Genomic DNA, 12,434 nt, shown 5'->3' on the forward strand with positions numbered 1-12,434 from the left:
AATTTAGATTATATATATTGTAAATATTTTAAAGATTGTTTTCCAGATTTTTTATTAAATTTTTTATTAAATATCCGTATAGAAGACGGGTAAAAACTTTTCAATCTTGCGTAATAATAACTTTTTTGAATTATTATTGATTATTTTACATTGCTTTAATTGAGATATATTTCTATTTTATAGATCAACGTATATTGCAGCTCCGTCGTTGCACATCGTATCGGTGAGTGATTGTTAAATTTTTATTTTGTATCTTGAGACAATAAATCTATATAATATCAGCAATAAAAGCTTCTAAGTTCTTTATAAATTTTTGTATCTTTATAAATTGCTTCTCTTACCTTGTTCTGATGTATTTGAGATTTCCAATTATCTTTAATTAATTATTATTATATTGAAAGAAAATCAAAAATTTAAATTAATAAGAATATTATAAATATAGTATATTTTATAGATTCATTGCATCTCGAAATAATTTGTCAAGAGTCAGAACTCGGAAGAACTCCGTATATTTCGAAATATTTGTACGCACTTGCATATGTATACATGTGTATACATGATTAAAAATTTCTGGCGATTGTTCCTGCGTATTGTGCTAAGAAATGTAAATATTATGGCACTTTAAGATCTATAATAAAAAATATAATTTCTTAAGATTCAAAGGATTGAAAAGGTTCCATTCAAATTGAAATATTCGCGCGCTTTTAAATGCATACTTAAAAATTCATTTCGCGATTATATGTGTAATTAATAAGTGTATAATATATATAAAAGGCAAAACATAATATTTTCGCATAATATATCGCTTTTGACGAAAATATACGAATGATGCAAAAAAGCCAGAGGCAAAATGCATCGTTTGTAAATTGTGAAGTAAAATAAACAAGCAAGCACTCGTCGCCAACGGTCCAAGCATGAAAATCTCGCGGAATTGAAAAACCGAGAGATAAAACCAATATCCGATGTATATATATGTATATTTCAATCTCTGAAGAAAATTAACCGCAGGTAATTTCGGTACAATTCAAATGACTCATTGTAATGCGTTCACGCTTTCTGCTTATCTCATTGTTATACTGATCTTATCAGAAATTTTATCATAAATCTTTTGTCATAAAGCTGAAAAAATGTCGGCGTGAAATGTGCCACACCATTGTCATCCTTAGAATGATTTCGCTGTTTCGCATTATTTATATGTACGTTCATTTAAATTCCATATTATTTTCTCAACAGATTACTCACGAAATTTATGATGTGTTAGTGTTTTAGAAAATAAATTATTCAACTCTCTATCTTTCATCAGTACTTCAGAAATATTAAAAAATACATATATAAAATTGAAATTTATGTGAATATGAAAATATTTATTATCAATAGCTTGATAAAAAATTGAATTTTAGAATAGAAGTCCCAGAAATGCGTATAAATATAAATAACAAAATATGTATTCTTTTTCTTGTCTTGTTCTCTTCCCTTTCTTTTTCTTTCTTTAATTAATCTTTTAATAAAATTTTCATTAAGCACCAATGAAGCAAATTGAATAAATTTGATAAATTGAACATTTTATAGATTACGGTTTATTATTAAATTGTAATTATATATAAGATGATTGAGAGAGAGACACATTATCACAACACGTAATGTCAATTTTACTTTAAAATTCCCTCTGGTTTCATCCATCTTGATTCTCTAGAGATATACCTATGTATATAAAATCACAAACTAGCTCTCGTACCACAAATACAGCTCTTTTTGTTTCCAATGCGATAATACTGTATCATATCGAATTTTTATTTCCTTCTTTATTTTTTAAAGACAAGTAATATCGTCTGATATATATTACAATATAATTCCAAATATACTGGATTACTGTTGAAATAGCCTCGTTCGTATTTCCTTACATATATGAAGAAAATAATATGATGAGCTTTTTATTTCACCGTACAATCTTTCTTTCTCTCTCAAATCTTGAGAAGTGAATATTTCGATATTTCCTCAAGCAAATAATATTGAGAAGAATACAAAATTATAAAATAGTTATATTTAAAAAAAAAAAATAAAATAAAGTGAATTAATTTTATTTTTTGATTTTGTGTATCCGGGACAGCGCGTACGCAGATCCCGACTACCAAAAATTTTGCGCTCGACATACCCACGTTAGGAGTATTCGCAAGGGTCAGCCTCACCGCGGTGCAATGGCAAGGCCTCACCCAGGAGGAACCGCCTTCATGATCACGGTATCCTCCGCGCCAAGTAAGTTATAGAGAAATGCCCTCGGGATACGGTTTTAATTGACTTCGTGGTTGTTTTTACATACGAGAAACGTATCAATGATCGACGTCCTCTAGCGGCCGCGAAACAATATATTATTATCGCGTTGGAATAAACAAAAAAGCTGCATAGCAACGATTCAGCCATCAATGATGTTTTATGAAAAGAACTGTTATTTTCTACACGAATAATTGGAGATATCAAACCGTATAAAAGTAATTATCGAAAAAGGATATAATATGCATTTTATCAAATTTAAGATATTTATAAGAGTGATAAAATATGTTCTAATTCAGTTTACATATTTATCACAATTAAAATTCTCCTGTATATTTTATGTATATCATAGAAAGAGATCATAGAAAATCTATTAATTTCTAATATAAAAATAGGAAGAGAGTATAATTAATTTCGTTAATCTAAACTTGCTTTTTTCTGTTCTCTTATGATAGTTTTTTAAATTAAAAAAGAATCGTTAAATTAACTAAGAATATTGCTAGAGAGACAAGATAATTTTATCTACATTGTTTAATTTATATGTGCTCGATATATATTACGTAACAACACTATATCTGAAAAATGCTTCGTTCTTTATAATCTTTGTGGACAAACTTACGTTTGCGATGACGTAAAATATTACTAGTGTTATTAATATTATTAATGTTTCTCTTTCCAAGTTCTCTGAAGGAGATAATTTTCCTGTTGCATTTTTCGATTATTTGTGGTATTTTTATAATACGGACAATAAACGATTTACTTTCAAAGTTCACGTTATGCGGTTTAAAAAATAACGAATTCTCCATGAAATATACATGTATTGAGCGCTCATGAGTCAGATCATTTGGTAGCTGGTTCTATATACTTGAGCCAGATAAATAAATAACCAGGTAAATAAATGAAGTTGAAAGTTGCGAAGCAAGAGGATATAGCGAGGAGAAAATAAAAATGTAATGCATTGGATGTGCTATAAATACTTATAAAGTTACCATACTTTTTATATCAACTAAAGTTTATTTGCGTCTTATCTCAAGTACGACGAACATGGAGAGCGGAGATCCTTCTTTCTTTTGCACAGTATTTTATATAAATTTGCTCTTATTTTAACAAAAAGCGAAGAGATTTTTAAATTGGTTATCGTTAATGAAGCGTATACAAAAATTATTATTTACGATTGATCGTTTAGAGTTTTAGAGAGTTTTTGTGTGCAATAATTCAATCATACAGTAACATCGATTACTTTATATATGGCGCATTACTTATGATGATAAATTAATATCCTATTAACGTAAGAAGATAAGTTCAACATTTGCGCGCATGTACGCATACGATCTAGAACTCTAATAACTTTTTCATATTTTGAAGATGTAGACCTAACAAGAGCGAATTCAACCGACAAGTTGCCAATACATAATCAATATGTCATATAACTGCTTAAGGATGATTCTCCGATAGACCGAGACGATAGGATCGAGCTCTCGAGAAGAAAGCTTCTCCAGTTTTCATTCGACGTCGCGATGGTAGAAGCCTCGATTCATCGCAATTTCGCTCGGGAGTCTGTATTGGATTTTCTCGACCTTCGTGTAAAGAAAACTTGGTCGAAAAATTGCAGAAAAGAAATTTGAAAAAAGAAAGTATTTTTTGAAAATGTATCGCTTATACAATACAATGCTATTTCTTTATTAAAATAAAAGTAAATTATATTTTTCGTTGAAATTAAAAAAAAATATACTTATATTTAAATAATTAAAAAATATAACTATAATAATAAAGGAGAAATTTTTACTCTAACAATAAGTATTAATACAAAAATAGTTATTGTTCGTAAGGATTGCAACAAAATGATAATTTATAATTTGGATGTTTGTTACTCTGGTTCTTGTACTTTGAGGGAGGTTCTTACTTGCATTTAATCGGTTTAAAAATAATTTTAATGAATTAATGAGATTTTTTCAATAAAAATGACATCAAACACGTGCATGCACTAATGCGCACCGATGGAAATTAAAAGATATTATAGACAAATTTATATAAGAGTAGTGATACAATGCGGATTCTAAGCCAGGGGCTCTGAGGGGGGTGAGGGGTGAGGGGGGAAATCAGGACAAGGGGGGCGACGTCTTAATATTTATCTTAATATTTTCTATATATTTTCTATATATTTTGAATATCTATTTTAATATAAATCAACATATTTATATTAGTAAACAATATATAACATTTATACATGATAGCAACACAAACATAATCTTTATATTGATAGCGATCTAGGAGATCAATTAAAATTATCTTTTAGATTGAGACTATAAATACAAACGTCAATTTCAAAAACGCACGAAAATGAGGTCATTTAACGCGAATCACGTACATCGAATCAATTCAAAGGTATTTATCAGTCGGTCGCGCAATTATGCTGCAAAAAAAGAAAACGGGGAATAACTTTGCGATAATTTGCGGCTCGCGTGCATTCAACGAAAGTAACGAAACATGAATATACCCGTTGAATAACGCGATTTCGTGCACGAGCGTGACCTTGAGATATTTTATAATGGATCTGCTTAGACATTCGAGTCTAAGGTGGCGAGGTGTCTCCATTATATTCAGTTTTGCCTCGCGGCAACTAGAGTATCTTTACTGTGTAACAGACACAGCGCATTTGCGTAATAGCAGATCGAGAGCCAACAAGGTCAGTGCTTCGCAAAACACATTTGCGCTATTCGTAAAATGGTATTCATTTTAGAGAGAACGGATGCGGAATAATTCACAAGATGCAAAATATATTGCATATAAAAAAATAGGTGTGTTTGCTTCAAATCTTTTTTTAAATTATTTAAACAAATATTGTACTTCCTGATATATAAAATATCTATATATAAATATATAGAATAAGAAAGAGAAAGAGAGAAGAAGAGAGAAGAGTTTTTAATAATATTTAATTTCTTGAATTAATTAGAATTAGTTAGTATCATTATCTCCTTTCTCGCATTATAAAATATATATGACAAAAAACGCATTTTTATCGCACCGATTTCATTTGATTTCATTTTATGTGTCATAAATTCGCGTTGTGAGTTATGAAGTACAGCACCCTTATTGGATCGCAGTGTATGTATACACGTGCTTTTGTGTATAAATCTATATGATACTAAATTCAACTTCATCGTATTATCAAATCGATATTACGGATTAAAAGCTCGATTTGCGTTTCCATTTTCGAGCCTGTTTGTGTGATCAGAGCAATATATGTAAAATAATATTCCAATGCATTCTAAATGCGTGTATCGATGCGCATTTATGTTCGCTTCACTCGCAAGAGAATCTTCTAATTTGAATTTTGGTATATCATATTTATAGTTTTTCCTATTTCATATATTTTTTCAGGATTTATTTAATAATTATGAATCACTTTATAAATTTTTATATATCTGTGTGTAAACGTATAATATATGTAATTTTGAAAACACATTTTTTCTTATCTCTTTCTTTTTCTCTCTGTATTTTTATCGTTTCGTTTTCATTTAATTTCATTTTCATTCAATTTTCTCTCATAATTCATTGTGTTTAGGATTAATACATCACGTTACGAACGTTATTCTTTAATTATACAATTTATATTCCGAAATGTGTTCTTCATCGTCTTCTTGTCGCAGAATACAGTGAATCTCAGATGATTCAATTTTGATTCGCAGAAGGTATAGTGTTAAGCCATGGCAACATTAAAGAACCTGATATGTTGAGATACAGAGAAAGGTTGCATCTTCTGATTATCAAGCATTCCGCGCATTCGTAAAGTTTCGAAGAAAAGTATTCGCAATTAGAATAAAAAACGTTAACAGTTCGTCTTATGCGCTCTATATATTAGCCCATACGGGATATTGATTTATCGACAATTTGATGAAATGTTCGTGGCTATCCAGGAAAGGGAAAGGGGCAGACACTACGGTCACCCACGTAGCTCGGTTACCGTCACGCTCTTACGATCAGGCGGCAATGTGAGAACGGTTTTCATTACGTAAACACGTGAACGAACGACGTATCGAGAGTATATTGAGGTATAAAAAGAGAAGCCCACGTTATTTTTCGCAATACTCGGATGACAAAGGGTGTGCCGTATACTCTTCTATCCCGTGAAAAAAAGATAACGAAGCCGGTCAAAATTCGCGACAAGCATTGTTGATCATAACGCGCAACGCGCGTCCGACATGTAGAGTTTCACGTCAAAAGCACGCGACATTCTCACCCTAATCGTGCACAGCAATACCATATGTCACACACACACACACATTAATCGTTTTACTATTTGCAAAGCTAGTTACAGAAGTAATAGAGAAATACTCTGTGTAACCATATAATTATAATAACAAAGTTATTACAATCTCGTTAAGTTCGTAAAAAAAATTTAATTTAACTTTATATATCGTCTTCAGTGTTTCATGTATTATGGGAAGAGTTAACGAGTTTCGAGAATCGATGCACTGAAACTCTGATACTACTCGATTGTGTGTCGCCTGCAATTCAACGCGCCGCCAGATACTAGTATCTTTTGACAAGGTATAATATGTATATAGGAAGCACGATCGCGTAAATAAATGTCACGTGTAAACGAAGATACATATATACCGCATCGTGTTGCGTCGCAGTCAACATGGCTTTGAAATTATCTCATAGCCGTGTACCTATCGCTCTGATGTACCGTTTTGAAGAGGGAAGGTCCGATGCAAAGAGTACTATTGCATCCCGCTCTCCCTTTATCATATCAGTATTACAAACCGTGTAAATAACCGACTCTAGATGTGACCGGCGCAAAAAAAATCTGTTAACTCAGCTAAAACTAACTACTGGTCAGGTTCTTTTCGCTGAGCAAACGAAATGTTGAAACAATTAACACTATCAACAATGGAAACTCGGAGCGAAAGAAAAATTCGGAATATTCACCGTATTTAATTTAGCCAATTCAAACATAGAATTCTACTTCTGAAAGAGGAGTTTATCATGTTCGCGAAAATATCTCGCAGAAAAAATGTTGATAATATAATTATATTACATAAAACTTTCTTTCTCTCTTTATATTTTCCTTCTCCCTACTTAAGATTGTATAACTGATATCAATCTTCTCGTAAATTAAACTGATGTACATAGTTAAAACCGCAACTAAATATTTTCTCAGCTTTCTCTCTGAAGATATATATATCGTCAAGATCTTAATACGTCTTTTTAGAATAGTGTCTCGGAGCGACGCAAAACGTGACATCGCATTAAGATAACGAATTGATAATAAAATAAATGAATAAGATATAAACGAGATAAGATGTTCCACGTTGAAGAGAAATCAATCTTATAATTACGCAACATACACAGATATTTTCCGCGAGTACTATAAATATATACGAATTTTTTTTTTTTTTAAACAAGAATCATTTCGTTTAAAGAAATACTTAAGCTTTTCGATAATCGTTTGGAACAAATGATCGATTACAAGTTACATTTCTTAGTCTTGGGACAATTATCGTTATTTACTCAACTGCCGTAGCTGATTAAAAAAATATCGGCTATTAACATGAGCAAAGCACATAATAATGTATAATGATCACAACTATCGAATAAAAAGGGTTTTCGATTGTCGGCTGACGATATTCGGACTTAGATTACCGGTAAAAGGGAGTGCCCAAGAGTAAATGTAAACTTGAGATGCCAGAAGGAAGGGCTTCAACCAAGCGTATAGTGATTTCATACGGAACATCGTAAAGTGACGCCAACCATCACTTGCTATCATGCTCTGTTTCATTTAAAAATTTCCTTTCATTCTGTCGAGACACTTTTATTCTGCCCGCGCTTTAGCTCGTTATAAAAGTCACGTCCATTGAGTGTCAGGCCGATAATCAGGCGGAACAATCGGTGAACACAACCGTGGACAGACGTAAAAGTATCATAAGCTCCGTGGCTAAAATAATTCTATCAAAAATAACTCCATGCGAAAATTATATTATCATAGGAAACTTAATTATCTTATCATAAACCATTTTTAAAATATTAACATAGTTGTAATTTTTATTTTACACGGTTATTAAATGACACAAAAATTAATTTTGCAGTTCTCTATATTAATACGGTTGCTCATTAGAGAACCCGCAAATGGATCATAAACAGTTTAAAGATAGCATTTATATCCGAGAAGTAAAATATATTTTTTGTAATTTTCTGACATCCACATTTCATGGATTAGAGTTCATAGAATCCAAGACTATCAGTACAAATGTAAAGGAAATATTACAGAGTCGGTACAGAACAGGCAAAAAACTATAGAAAGGACGGCATGCTCTAATCTAGGTATGTTGTTTGAAACAAATATGATTAGCAGCTTCGGCGATTTAATCCCGCAGTTTAATCCTGCGAATTCACAGCTTCGTTTCTTTGAAAGAGCGACGTGCGTTGCCGAGCCCTTCGAGGGCGCGCTTCACGCTCTTCGGTTCTCGCCTAGGACAACGAACCAATTGTTCGTGGGGTAACGAACGTTTGCTTCGTTATGGAACATAATTGTGCCGGTCGCCACGTGCCGGAACGTGCCTGTAAATGCATTGAGGACGGTGACGCGCTGTTAATCCGTATGCAGAAGCGCGCGTCGTGATAATCGATACCGCTGGAGAAAAAACTCGGGCTTTGTTTTGGGAACGTGTATAAACTGCAATTCGATAAAATATTCGACAATTTTTTGATATAAAAATGCACGTAGCAATAAACCCTCGTGTTTGAATATTAAAATATTCAAATCTTTTTTCGCATACAATTCTTTTGGTTCCCAGAGAAAAATAATTATTGCGTAAATCAAACTATGAAAAAACAATTTGTGAAAACACTTTTTTTTTTGTTAAATTAATAATATTTTAAGATTATATAACGCACGCGTGTTATATGGTCACGCAATACTATATTTCGAAATTTTTGTCAACGTTTTTTATTACTATTGAATTATTATCCGTGATGAGATAGCACTATTGTTTACCACTGAAAAGATTTTCGAAGAGTTTAATCAGAAAAAACGCGTGCGAACGCTGACACGATAAAGCGTCAACCTTGAGCGAAGCAGCGTCGCGAATAATACGCCTGTTAACTTGCAAACGCGGCGGTAGATAACGCCCTTCCTTGCTACCATCTTCGGTCAGGTTCGAAGAACCTTCCTTTCGTAACGCTGCTAGCAGTTCTTTTCCCTCACCGACCTGGCCACTCGGGAATTAATGCACGTACCTTTTCTTAACGCGTGGGAGGACATCTTGCTTAATGATACGGCGAGTCTTCACCTTAGACGAAGGCGTATGAACTCTCTATTTTTGTGGTGCATGCAAATATATCATTTCCCGGTAGAGGCACGTAACAGACGCATTAAAGCCAATAAAAATGTTGCAGTAAGTAAAAGTAATAAGTATATAGATCTCATTATAACAATAAATCCTATAATGTGTCAGGTAAGGTAATCAAGAAACCTAACAATAAGTTATATCTAGATACTTCATTTTTTTTTTAAATTTGTAATCGTTTATCTGTTCTTCGTAGATAAGATTCAACGTCTATAAATGTTATTTGTAAAAATGAAAGTTTTTTTAAATTATGTAAAACGATAAACACGTATGTCTATTAAAAAATATCTTTATCCATATTGTTAATATAAACGTTTCATATCGATTAAGAATGGGATTTACAATTCAAAACTGCATAAGAATATGCACAATTATCGCTGATGCAGTTGCCCTAGAAAAGTGGAAGGTGCAAGAATAGCATGTAATCGCGAAATCAATGTTACTGGTGCTCTACATAGTGCTATTATCTACATGCTATACATCACGGAAATAACATCAGAAAAAATCATCATTAATCTTTAAGGTATCCTAAATTGCTCGGTGAAATATCTGTTCTATCTAAACATCGAAATTTTTCATAACATGTTTTTAATTCGTTACTAGCATATATTTTCAAGATAAAGAAAACTTTTTAATAGTTATGTAGACAAAGTTCAAGGAACAAAAAAGGAGAGAAAAGAATTTTAAATTTACTCAAAAAATTTTTTGAGATATTTACAAAATTAACGGCAAATATAAAAATTATTTTAGTACGAGATTTTATGATCATAAAATTATATTACATTTTTTCGTCACATATAGTATTAAATAAAATTGTTTTCTTTGTTTTTTATATATCAATAAGCGTGCTCGCAATGCGTAAAATAATGCAATAAAATTATGCTTTTCTTCGTATTCTGCAAACTCTTGAATAAATATACATATGTATTTCCACGTTAAAGTCGCAATATATTATTCATTACATGGAAAAGTTTAATAGCGGCAAAGTACCAAAGTACTTTTCAAGAGCGGATGTCCAGGGAAATACCGCATTGACGTGCGACCTGGTGGCCTGGTCCTGCCAGGTACGTATCCACACGTTTCCCCTCTATTGCTTTCCGTGTGCAATCTCGTGCGTTTGTTGACTTCGTCGTGCTCACACGAGCATAGTCGCATGCTCATCGTCGCACCGGCGCGCAGTTCTACCTGCGATCGATAGTCTACAAGAGAGCCGAAACGATTCCCGCCGCCGCGAGGATATATATACTGACAACGTGACGTCATGGCGAAATAATCCTCATCGCAAAATCAAATTCGCCGGCATCGCAGGATCTCTCATTGCCCGCGAAAGAAGGACAAGGATACGCTATCGAGGAGAGAGAAATTCATTCGATGTTTATCGTACGACGCGTATCTGGAGATGACAATTTTGGAATTTACATAATAAGCGAAAGATAATCGAGACAAATCACATGGCAAGGCATGGCTTCAATTAATGCAATAATAATTAAAAATGTGGTATATAAATAATGATAAATAAATATAACCACATGCATATTTAATGCATTTATCTGCAATTTTTTGGAAAGAGATACAGATGAAAATTAGAATCCTGAGATATTTCGATTTAAGAGAGACAGGCTTAAAAAAGCTGACATCAAGATACAGTTTAAAGACAGGTATTAAATGTGTGTGTACCGGGCGACACGCGGCGGCGAGTCATTCGAGATCAAGGTCGTCAGGACCGCAAAGTTTTGCGCGGCTCTGAATAAAAACTTAATATTTAAATAAGAGGAAAAGAATTTTAAAAAATGAAGATTACGAAGAGATATCCCTTGAAGAGAACTGTATCGCCTTGAAGACTTAAAGTCTTTGTCCCCAGAGCTTGGTAACAAGCGAAGAACGTACAAGGACATATTCAAAATCGGGTCTATTGAGAACTGTATTAAACGATCGATAAGATCATTATTCCACTCGACAATTCGTGAATCTCATTTCACCGGGATTGGATCCCGAGAAGGTTAATTGCATACTCTACGGAGAGTGCGGCATTAAGGATGATCTCAGACTCTATGAGCTGTCCGAAACTTTATATCTTGTATTGATGCACAATGGAGAAAATGTGTAGTTAGCAGTGAGATTTTAAATTAAAGTAGTATTCCAATAGTTACCGATCTAGTTATTATAATAATAATCACATAGTAAATTGTTTTTTCAGATATAATTTTAAATTTCGCATTTCTTCTCTCTAATGTAATTTATGTTATATTTTGAGGCGGTTTTAATTTAAACAAAATATATCTCATTTATTATAAAGTATTTTAAATAATTGCATAATTAAATGTTGGTTTTAAAGGAAAGCAAGTATAAATTTATTTGAAATGAAAATATTCGCAATTCGAAGCCAAAATATCGCGTATTAGCGAGATGGGACATATATATATATAATGAATATCAAAAGTAGATTAAATATATTAAAAATGAATGTATTCAACTTTAGAATCAAATATTGAATTACTATCAATTATTTAATTTTAATCGAATGAACCAAAAATCATTCATTCATGCTAATTTTAGTATAAATTTTATATATCCTTTTATAGAGATATAATTTATGAAAAGAGTACACACACATACAGAAGAAAACGACACCATGCTAAAATTAATTAAATCAGATTATTGATACGGCACAATTTCAATGAATCTTACATTCCCATTTTTAGCAAAAATAATGAATCAATGCTCTATTACGTGATTTAATTTTAGACTATCTCGTGCATTAAGTACAATCGCTTTATACAAATCGTCATTTTCAAGTTTCCCATTTATGACTGA

The 12,434-nt window shown here is 32.2% G+C and overlaps 1 protein-coding gene and 1 non-coding gene across 3 annotated transcripts in view; both read right to left on the reverse strand.

The window, feature by feature from the left end:
* The window catches only part of LOC115237985 (protein numb), a 75,489-nt gene that overhangs the window by 60,699 nt on the left and 2,356 nt on the right, over positions 1–12,434 (reverse strand). The gene's annotated exons all lie outside the window — the stretch shown is intronic.
* LOC115238653 lies at positions 2,098–2,261 on the reverse strand. Its single transcript, XR_003884525.1, has one exon. It is a non-coding gene; the product is annotated as a U1 spliceosomal RNA (small nuclear RNA).

This window comes from Formica exsecta, unplaced genomic scaffold, assembly GCF_003651465.1.
Source record: "Formica exsecta isolate Colony F162 unplaced genomic scaffold, ASM365146v1 scaffold115, whole genome shotgun sequence".
In the NCBI taxonomy this organism is placed as follows: domain Eukaryota; kingdom Metazoa; phylum Arthropoda; class Insecta; order Hymenoptera; family Formicidae; genus Formica; species Formica exsecta.